The 10,860-nt window shown below is 46.0% G+C and overlaps 1 long non-coding RNA gene across 2 annotated transcripts; it reads left to right on the forward strand.

Annotated features, from left to right (window-relative positions):
• Positions 1-4,721: 4,721 nt before the first annotated feature.
• On the forward strand, positions 4,722-9,402 carry LOC310836367. Of its 2 annotated transcripts, XR_014560047.1 has the most exons (4): positions 4,722-4,884; positions 6,807-7,163; positions 7,818-7,946; positions 8,079-9,402. It is a non-coding gene; the product is annotated as an uncharacterized lncRNA (long non-coding RNA). The 2 variants fall into 2 exon arrangements; XR_014560046.1 differs by having other exon boundaries at positions 7,818-9,402.
• Positions 9,403-10,860: the final 1,458 nt, after the last annotated feature.

Below are 10,860 nucleotides of genomic sequence, written 5' to 3' on the forward strand. Positions count from 1 at the left end.
GCCAGCATGACTAAGCCGCTTCTGACAAACCAGAGCAGCGCACGGAAACGGCGTTTACCTTCCCGCCGGAGCGGTACCTATTTATCTACTTGTACTTTGACGTGCTTTCAAACTGCTAGGTTGGCAGGAGCAGGGACCGAGCAACGGGAGCTCACCTCGTCACAGGGATTGGAACCGCTGACCTTCTGATCGGCAAGCCCGAGGCTCTGTGGTTTAACCCACAGCGCCACCCGCGTCCTAGGGGGTACACAAACAGAACCTAGGGGGTACACAAAAAGCAGAGGAAGCTGTGTTGGTTAATGGGTGTGGGGAACCAAAACACATAGTTGAATCTCATGAAGATCAGAGTGCTCAGCATGTCTGAGGTGTTACCTCCCGGATCACAGGCAGCATGCAGGGGAACAACAGCGGCAGGAGAAGACTATTTTGCCCATGCCTTGCATGTGGGATTTGCATCAGCATGTGGCTTCCTGCTGTGAGAAACAGGATGCTCAGCTAGAAGGGCCCTTGGATTGATCCTGGTTCTTGATCAGGTGACGTTTTGCGATATTTGTGGAATCCTCTGAGTGGCACCCCGAGATGGATTTAAAGTCTGTTTCAAAGAAGCGGGATAGTTTTAGGTGCGCTTCAACCACTTGGAGCATTGGGCCAACCAACAAGGGAGCCACAGGACAAAACTGACAAAACTGGAATGGGGGGGGGCTGTCCTGTCCGGCATGGGAGAGCTTCACTGCATGCCTCAAGCTGGCAGCTTTGTAGTGGTTGATGTCAGCTGGGTGCTGAAAGAGTTGCACATTTAAATAACGTGCTAACAGAACAAAAACAAAAAACCCCAACAACCCACATGCTGGTCTTTTCACACTTAAAAGTCGTCTAAGCAATAGTATTTGCTTCTAACCTTTCCTAGTGGTGCATGTCTCTTTGTGTTAGAAGACATTTCTATTAAAGACAGAATAGGAATGTAATGCAATTAATATCAAATGAAGTCCCTGCGAGACGACTCCATAACACAGCAATGGCCTTCTTGTGAAAATTTATCTACAGTGGAGTATAAAGGGGTCTTAAAGAATAATGAAACTGTATGTTGGGATTTTAATGTACGTAATAATTCCCTGAAACATTTTCTCTTAAAAGATCTAATTGGTGGCGATTTAATCCACATCACTCTCTGTAGGGACATAAGGCTATTGCTGTGAATGGCATAGACTTTGCGGAGAGAATGACAGAACTGGGACTGCCATTTTATTTCTTCCTTAAGCAGGTGACCGCAGGGAAATTTCTTTGCGTCTTACTCAACAGAGCTTCCATTTGTTAAATGTGAACCTCAGAGCTTAAGGCCTATTTCCTGGCCTGAGATGCCCTTGGTTAAAGGAAGAGTGGACGTAGTCAGATTCAGTGTTTGAGAAAGTTCTGGAATTTGAATTGATCCATTGGTTTTGTAGGTGGACAGAAAGGCAATACTTGAAGGCCCTAACGAAGGCTGACTTTGCTGGGATCTGAGGGAGCTCAGAGCTTTATGGAGCTACTTGACAATTTAAGAGTTTGGGAGAGAAAAAAAATCATATGTGTTTTGTTCTTATAAGGAACTCCAGTTCCCCCGAAGGCATCAATGATGATGACTGTGACCATATTGGCTTTTGTCAGGTTATGATATTAAATAAATACCTACCTAAAACTAAAAGGTGAATGGTGCTGTTCTCTTTTCTTCCGCTAGAGGGTGCTTGAGATATTGTTGGATGAAAGCAAGATGACCACACAAACATCTCAAAGTTCCTATGAAGCAAACAACAAAAAGGGAGCAATTGTAATGAGAAGCTACAGATCTGGAATTTGTTAGCAAATGTGACCTTATATATCTCATGGATTCAGTAAGGGATGTGGGTAGTTCTCTCAGCTATATACAGTAATTGTGTTCCATTTAGTATTCTTGTAATGGGTTTGTTACATCCCAGCTATTAGAATATAGCCATTAGTGTGAGCTAGGTTTATCCCTAAGTGTACCTCTTGCCTTGCTGGTAAATGTCCATTGAAATGAATTAAAGAAAAAAGCTCTGTCATATAAGCTCAGAGGAAGTTTAAGACTTTTTAACTGGAAATGCTGGGAATTTAATATGGGGCTTTCCGCCCCCCCCCCCCAAGTGTGCTCTGTTGCTGAGCTATGAACAGTCTACCCAAGGATTATTTAAAAATCCCTGGAATAAAATGAAAGTAAAATGGTTCCCCTACTTACTGCCAAACAGTATTGTTCAGTCCAGTTGGACAGGAGCACATGGCCACTTGCACTGCCAGCACCAGACTCAGATACAAAAAGGAAAGTGTGGGGGGCAAAGGGAAGAATGTGGCTCATACAGTGAGCTTCACACCCCGTGTTAAAAAACCTTTCTAGAGACTGGCCTGGTAAGGTGTTAGACTGGAGCTTGACCTAGGACACTGGTTTCAAACCTCAGATCAACCTTGCAATCTAATGAGAAGGCCTTAGGCAAGTTTCTCCCATTCAATTTCATTTCTCCACATGAGAATAACAGCAGAAGGTCTGATGGCTGTGATAAGGATAATAAAGGAAGAAAGGACCATTAAAGCAATGAATTAACCAAAAGGTGCTATGGAAGTGAGAGATTAAAAATAAATATTGACACATTTTAGGGCTGACACAATATACTAGCCAACTTGTCCCCATCTCGCTATTGCTGTAGGCTTTTGCTCGTGGAGTGGGGAGAGGCCGTTGTGCCCATCACTTCAGACAGAAAAATATATGTGGCTAGTCCTCCTAATCAGCAAGCTGGCCTTTGGTAGGGCAGAGCCCATTCTGTGTGGAGCTCTCTCCAGATTTCTATCTGTGCGTCTACATTTCAAAGGAACCTAAATAATTACAGTATATTAGCCGGGCATTTATTAGAGGATCCACTGTTGGTTTTCCTGTTCTTTTCCTGTCCTCTTTCATTTCCTTGTGGTACTAGTAGTGGGAAGGTACTGTATATAATTACAGGCACCAACTCAATAACAGCTATGAGCCCTTGGCTACACCCCCCCATACTTTTAAAGCACATTCTCCTCCACAAATAATCATGGGAACTATAGTTTGTTAAAGATCCTGGGAATTATTGCTCTGTGAGGTTACACTACAGTCCCCAGGATTCCTTGGGTGGGTGTGTAAAATGTGCTTTCAGTGTCTGGTTTGTAGACGGTCCTTCAGTGTGCAAATGTGCTGCAGCTATAAAAATCTGAGTGGTTATGATCCTGTTCTGCAGGGACTCTTATTATTCATTTATTGCATGCATATCTCAAGGAGCTCAAGGTGGCAAACATGGTTCTCCTCTTCCTCATTTAACCCCCACAACAACCCTGTGAGGTAGGCTAGGCCGAGAGGCAGTGACTGGTCCTAGTCCAAAACTCTGACCAACCACTATACCACGCTGGCTCTCATTCCAGCGCTGGAATGTAAAGAGAATACTAGCACTGCTTTTTCCTTATAGAATAAATAGGCCCAGCGGCGTCTTACCCATAGAGGCTAGTGGCGCGGGGCACCAGGGCGCCAAGTACTGGAGGGCACCAGGGAAGAGGCGGAGGCTGGACGCGGCACCTTCTGGCATCAGCTCGTCGCCCTCACCCGCCTCCGCCATGCTGCACCGAAGCAGCGCTGCGCCCGGTGTTTCCGTCTGCCATGGCCACTGTGGCATGAAGTGTCCAGCTGAGGTGGGAGGTGCTGCGTCCAGCCTCCGCCTCTTGCCCGCCAGAGGAGCCGCCCTCCAGCCACTGCCCGCCTCCTCCAGCCCTGCTGGCAGACCATCCTCCCTTTAAAAAGGTTGACAACTGGGGAAAGGGGGGTGCGCCGGAGGGAGCTTTGCACCACGGCGCCGGATATGCTTAAGACGGCCCTGAATAGGCCCCTCGCCATTATGGATGTCTGGAGAAAAGGTGCCTGAAAACGCCTAGTCAAGGCTGAGAAAATAACACAGCTTTGCTATTTGCCCGCACTTCTCTTGTCCCATTCAAGCAAGTGTTTCCTTCTCCTGGCAGTAGCTTTTACTATCTGCCATCTCTGAAATGAATTTTGCAAGGGAGAGCTGTATTCACTTTCTGTTTCTGCTCCTCTGTGTGCAAGGCTTTTCTCTGACCATCTAGTTTCTGTGTCTGTTGCAGGATTCCTCAGCCCCCCAGCCCTCCCCTTTTAAAGACCATAGGAAGCTGTTTTATACCAAGTCAGACCACAAGCCCATTATGTTTTTATTTTTAATTTATTCATTACTCCGCTTGATTGTAGGGGGAAAAAAACCTCAAAACACTTTACAAAACAGAACAGTCAGATTATCACAAGAAAAGTTTTCAATAATATTTTAAAGCATACAAAAAGTGAAAGCAATAGACTAAAACCAATTAAAACTCAGCATCAGCTTTCTAAGCATCTGGGAAGAATTGTCTAAACAGGAATGTTTTTAGCAGGCACCCAAAAGTGAAGGTGCCTGCCTGATCTCCATAGTTCAGTATTGTCCACACTGACTGGCAGCAGCTCTCCAGGGTTTCAGGCCGATTAGCTAGAATCTAATGGGCACATAACTACATTTTCTTAGTAAATTTGTAAAAAAGAAGAAGAACCTTATTCTAGGGCAGGCATAGGCAAACTCGGCCCTCCAGATGTTTTGAGACTACAGTTGCCATCACCCCTGATCACTGGTCCTGATGGGAGTTGTAGTCCCAAAACATCTGGAGGGCCAAGTTTGCCTATGCCTGTTCTAGGGCAAGTTTCCATGTCTGGTTCCAGGGCCTGCAGCAACTTACACCTGGTCGCTGCATAAGGCTCAACATTTACCTAAGTCAAGTAGGCCCGGCCTACTTAGGCCAACAGCCCCATCGTCACAGTATCCAGATCACTGTTGATAAAGGGAGGTTTGTAACTATTTCCCAATTGTTGTTGTCGTTTAGTCGTGTCCGACTCTTCGTGACCTCATGGACCAGAGCACGAGGCACTCCTGTCTTCCACTGCCTCCCACAGTTTGGTCAGACTCATGCTGGTAGCTTTGAGAACACTGTCCAACCATCTCGTCCTCTGTCGTCCCCTTCTCCTTGTGCCCTCAATCTTTCCCAACATCAGGGTCTTTTCCAGGGAGTCTTCTCTTCTTGTGAGGTGGCCAATAAGGCCATACAAAAAACCCTCAAGACCTGAATGTGCCAGACTTCGTTATCCCTTATCTTGCCCCAGAAGGGATTCACAAACTGCTTGGTGTCAGCCTACTCACTTCAACCCCTTAGCACCCCTGTGAGCGATGGGATAACCCCCGCCCCCAAACCCAGTGCATTTCCTTCCCACATGAACTTGATTAATTGCAAGCTCATTCGCAATCTTCCAGCTGGCGATAAGTGCCACCAGGGGGTTGGTGGGAGTTCGGATGCTGCTTCATGTGTGTGAGAATCCCCCCCCCGGCTATGCCTGGATCCTCGACGTGGGTGGCCCATCTCAGCCAGCCTGTGCAGGAAAGGTGAATGGAGTGGGATAGAATTTCGTCCCAGAAGTGCTACAGAAAAAAAAGGAACCATATGTGCATGGAAGGCTGGGCCGGGCAGACTATAAACGGAATTAGCATCCGAGAGGATATGGCCAATCTAAAGCGTTTTTGGAAACAGATGTGAGAGGCGAGGAAACGGCACATTTTTATTTCACTTTATCAAAGCAAAATAGCCCAGGCTGCTAGATGAGCGCCTAGAAAGCACAACTCTGATCACCAGCAATCTCCCATGTAAGGCACTGTTGGGAGGCCCCTGCCTCCTGTTTTTCCTCCCCTCTCCCTCTATGTTTTGGCTTCCATGGATGAGTTCACAAAACCCAAGGGGCCAGTGTGGTGTAGTGGTTAGTGTCTTGGAGTTATATTGGAGAGACCCAGGTTCAAATCTCCTCCTGGCCATGGTGCAGTTCACTGAGTGACATTGGGCCAGTAATTCTCCCTCAGCTTCAGCTACCTCAGAGGTATACTGCTTTGACCTCCTTGGAGAGAAAATGTCAGATAAATGCAAACAAACAATGGGCTGTTGGCGAATGGAAGACTAGAAACTCATGTTCATCCTCCAGCCATTCCTCTTTCTGGAGTTGCTTTCCTAGGTATTGAACCGCTGCTTAATCACCTCGTGTGGCCATCACTCCGCTTTCTGTTTGCCCTTGTGTGATAGGAGTAGGGAGGAGTTTGCAGCAGCAGTATATCCTCCGTCAGGCCTTGTCCTATGTTTGAAGAATATTTGAGGAGAGACCTTGAAGTTGCCCATCAGCACCCGGACAACAGGCTAACAGGTCACCTGGCCACACCCTTCCCCACTGTGCTGAGATGGACTGTGTTTCTATTTAAATTATAGTAATTACGTCTACATTTACCTCTCTATGTATAAATGAGCTTAGGCAATTTGTATGCAAATCTGTGCCCTCCTTTTGCCCTCTGCTTGGGTATGTGATGCATTTTCTTGGGGGGGGGCAATCTGTTATGTGGGCACCCAAGGATAGCTAGAGTGTGCTGCTGTTGGGCCAGGCCTAGCTGGCCAGGTAAACTGCAGGGCAGGCCAGGCAGAGAATGGCGAGACAGCCAAAGGCTGCTGCTCCTCCTCTTCCTCTTGCTCTTCAGAGCTCCCGCCACAGCAGTTTCAGAAGCTTCAACCAGTAAATGGCAGCCTCATCTGGAAGCCCAGTCAAGCCACCCCAGTGCTGAGTCTGCTGATCAGTCTGAAGCTCCCAGTGCGACAGGAAGGAATCCAGAATTATCTTTTAGATACTGTTTTCTCCTTGTATCTTGACAGGAAGAATAATGTCTCTCCGCTTCTTCTCCCAGATCAGAAAAAAAAGCGAGGCTGTGCGTGCACCAGCAGTACCGCCATGTTATCAACAGCAGAGAGGGGCATTCTCAGACCACTTCCAGAGAACTTGTCAAGGCAATTAACAATTGGCAGAAACATTAATGCTTGGCATTAAAGGCCCTGGCGCTAGTTAGGAAAGATAATTTATTTTCTCAGGATCTCTCGCCAGGAAGTAAGCCATAAACTCCAAAGCCACATCTACTTTTCAACTAGTGACAGTGGAGAATATTTCAACTTTATCTCCTTAGCTATCTCCCTTCAACTGTTCTGTGGCTACAGCCTCCCATTACTGCTCATCCGGACTGCAAATAGGATTGCTGCTGCATTCTTTGGTAATTGCAGCTACCTCAGTGCATTGGATAATTCTAGAATATTCGGCCAAAATACTTCTTCTCTCTTTGCAGTGCTTCTTTGCAGTGACGTGGCTATAAATCTGCTTTAAGTTTTTAGCATGCCTTTAAAAAAAAAATCAAGCAATTATTTGGTTCACTGTTGATCCATTCTACTTGTGTGGTCTATAAGTTCCCACCAAGATAAGTTCATGAAGTTGCATAATTTGTTTTGAGATTGATCTGTTTATCTCTTCTCCTAGCTTGGCAGATGCTGGCCAAGCCGGCAAGCCCTTAAGTGAAAGATGCAAATGGACAAATGTGCTTAATCAGAACCCCTTTAACAGTCATGTTGTTACTGTGTGGGCGGATGGGTGTTTGCAAATGCCAGGCCAAATACTTAGAAAATTCCTTTCCCCACAAGAATAATTAATCAGTGGGAACATTTTAGCCACTGGACATTGTGAACTTTAGCTCTGAGACTAGTTATTAGTCATATTTTATCCCCCTTTCTTGGCACGATAATTTCTGTGCAAGTCCTACTCTGAAAAACTCTCACAAGGGTTCAAGTATTATAAAATGCATATTTCTTGGAACTATTGTAGCTGACCTTGCAAATGACCTTTGTTCTTGACAAAATTGCCATGTTTTTTGTAGACAATGTAAGTATCTGGGGGTGTAATGGACGCAGGAACGCGAATATATTTTGGAACAATATGGACTCTCAGAAAACACGCAAGGTTACTAAAACTGCCTTAAGTTCCAAATAATAGGAATTTCTGCCTGGTGAGTATAAATTTGTAACCAGTTTTGTATTTTCACTTTCCTCTGGTATCTCTCCCTCTCTCTTTTGTTGGGGGATGGATGTTTTGATTTAAATGGTTCCTTTTCCCATTTGCTAATGGGGAATTATTCCAGAGAACAGTGCCAGAGGCCACATTCCAGAGATCAGACAGTCTACTGCTTCATCCCTATCAGATGTGGTACACCAAATATCACAGCAACGCTTTTTCTCTCCAGCGCTGGATATTCCCACTTGAGTGTGTAGTGAGGCAACCACAAAATGTTAGCTAATGAAACACAGACTTAGGGGGGCGGAGGGTGGAGCTGGGACAACGCTGGAAAGGGAGAACGTGTATCCTGACTGATGTTTCTCAAATGGGATGACAAGGGCTTCCCGCAGTCCCTGGAGCTCTTTTGTGTATTTCTTGTGCTGAGTGCCATGGGAATGCGAAAGCGCTGGGAATTCTTCTGCCCCCACAGACTCTGGTAGCCTTGCAGTGGCACACAAACAGATGACGAAGGGCTGGCCTTTTCATCTCAAAGATCAAGAAAGAACATGAAGCTCTGAAGGCACAATGTGAGCAATAAACATCCTTCGTTACGTCCTCCGAAGCTGAATTGAAAAGTAGAACCGACACCTTTCCTGTGTGGCCCTTTTCTTGTATTTCAGAGCATGGAAAATAAACAGGTGCAGCTTTTACAACCACATGTGGAAAACTCTGCCGGTGGAATTTCCGAGTCTCATTAAAATCCCTGGTCATCGCTGGGTGGCTGAACGGACCGAGCAGCCGTATTTTGATTGTCTTGACAATGAAGTATTGAGAGCTCCAGGAAGGGAACATAAAGATAGTTCACTTGCTTGCCCAGTGCAGCTGTCCTGTGCACCTCTCTGCCCAGTGCCACTCGGCATGGAGTCAACCAATCTTGTTTATTATTTTCCCATTTGCACAAATGTTGCCACACAGGGGGCAAGAGAAATGCGGCTTACTCAGTGAAGCCACCATTCAGTTCTGCAATGAATGCAGCTCACCATCCATGGTGCCCCAGTAAGTCAGGCAGGGCACTGAAAGCAGGGTGCCCAGGGTCCTCACAAACATGGTGTCAGCGCTCAGGGGTGCCAACAGGATTTTCTGGGCCCTGTACACTGCATTGAGATTGCAGAAGAGGATATTTGCAAAAGAGGACACATATTTACATAAAGATTGCAAATGGCTTTTTGTCATGTGCATATTTGTGTCCTCCTTCACAAGTGTAGAAGAGGCCAGAAAAAAATAAATCCCTTACTATGAAGTAATAAAATGTCTGACAAACAGAATGTGAACAGATGAAGCTTTTCTAATAATTATATTTCTATATTATGACAGGTTTAACCAGTTGCATTTCTGCCTGCCACACAGTTGTTAAAGGTACAAGAACCCTGTTTCCACCAACCCTAAACCAAAGTCTAGGCTGCAATCCTGTACCCACATCAGGGGCGCCGACTTATAAAAAATATTGGGGGGGGGCCCATACCGACTTATAAAAAATATTGGGGGGGGCCCAAGACCTCCAAACCGCTGCTGCTGGGGGAACGAAAGGGGCGAGCCCCGGGCTGCCCCGACCTTAAGTGAACCTGTGAGGGCCCGCCCTTTGCGGCAGCCAATTGGCTGCCGCCGTGGGCGGTGAATATTAATGAGCTAGGGGGAATCCCGCTTCTCGCAGGGCTGACGCCAGCCCCGCAAGATTGTTGATGGGTCGAGAGCCCGCAACCCCACCCCCCTCTAGATCGGGAGTGGCTTTGTTTTAACTCATTACTGAATGTATTTTAAAAGGTAACTATCGTCAAACAAGGAAAATAAAAAATACCAACATAATTTTGTGATTTTACAAAGCATAATATAACTAATAATTTTCTTAAATTATTGGGGGGGCAGAGCCCCCCCAAACGATTTTTTGAGGGGGCTCGGGCCCCCTCAGGCCCCATGGAGTCGGCGCCTATGACCCACATACCTGGGAGCAAACACCATTAAACACAAAGAGACTTACTTCTGGGTAGACATGCATAGCATTGTACTGTATGTTAAACATACAGTGAATTCTTAACCAGTGCATGGACTTTAGCTCATGCACAACAGGCAATATGCCTAAGCCTCTGGTGGTAAGTTTTCACATTTTGCCTTTGCCTTTCGAGGGGTATGCTTTTCCACATGTACTTAATGTACAGTTACATTATCAGAAAATAGCTTAAAGGAAATATGTGATCTCAGATGAACCTACCACAGGAAAAATGGGATGGGAAACTGCAGAGACTCAAGGGACAGAAGACAAACAGGAAAGAAAAGTGCATTAAAAGGGGAGAGGAAAATGTGGCCAATAATCTGGGGTAATGGGAGTTGTAGTTCAACAACATCTGGAGGACCAAAGGTTTTCCCACACCTGCTTTACAGAATTTGCTGCTCCAGACACTCTTGCTGCGTGGCTCAGACTGGCTGTGCCTGGGCATATTTGTACCATAAATATACATTTTTACTTGGAATGAATCCAGAGGGGATTTCTTCACATAAAGTTTTGATAGTCATTCTCTCCCTCCCTCCCTAAGGAATTCTACCTCTGCTTAGGGATCTCCTATATCCTCAGAGCAGTCACCCGATTAGAGTTCCTAGGATTCTTTGGCGAAGTCATGACAATGAAATGGATATAAAGCTGGTTTAAGTTTGAAGATGTACCTTCTACATTGGACTCCTGCTCCCATCTGCCCCAGCAAGCATGGTCCGTGGTCAGGTTTGATGGGAGTTGTAGTCCAGTAACATCTGGAGGGCTGGCTGCTGGATCCCCATCCCAGATCAGCTTCCTGTCCTGTGACGCAGGATACAAGTTTGTTTTTCTGTTACTTTTGTTCCCATTTGTTTTTATGGTGTGTTTTTATTTTGCTTTTCCC

Source organism: Podarcis gaigeae (assembly GCF_964106915.1).
Source record: "Podarcis gaigeae genome assembly, chromosome: 2".
NCBI lineage: Eukaryota > Metazoa > Chordata > Lepidosauria > Squamata > Lacertidae > Podarcis > Podarcis gaigeae.